Below are 316 nucleotides of genomic sequence, written 5' to 3' on the forward strand. Positions count from 1 at the left end.
TGGACACGGGCACATGCCCTTGACGTTGGTTCCACGTGGGGACGGACGTGGGAGCTGGTCATGGGAAGGGCTCCTGGCCCTGGCCCAGCCAAGGGTGACCTTGGGGCAAAGGACCTTGTTCCTCCCTGTCCTGCCATGAGGAAGAGTCTGCCGCCTTCTTCCTCCTCAGCCTGTCCTGGATGCCCCCCGATGACCGGTCCCTATTTCCTCCACTCCTGCCCAAATGTTCTGCAATGGCAGCCACAGGCAATGGCCCAGTAGGTCCCTTTATTCGGGGACACTGTGAGGATTTCCACCCCTCCAGTTGACCCTCCGT

This window comes from Mesitornis unicolor, unplaced genomic scaffold (assembly GCF_000695765.1).
Source record: "Mesitornis unicolor isolate BGI_N332 unplaced genomic scaffold, ASM69576v1 scaffold30186, whole genome shotgun sequence".
NCBI lineage: Eukaryota > Metazoa > Chordata > Aves > Mesitornithiformes > Mesitornithidae > Mesitornis > Mesitornis unicolor.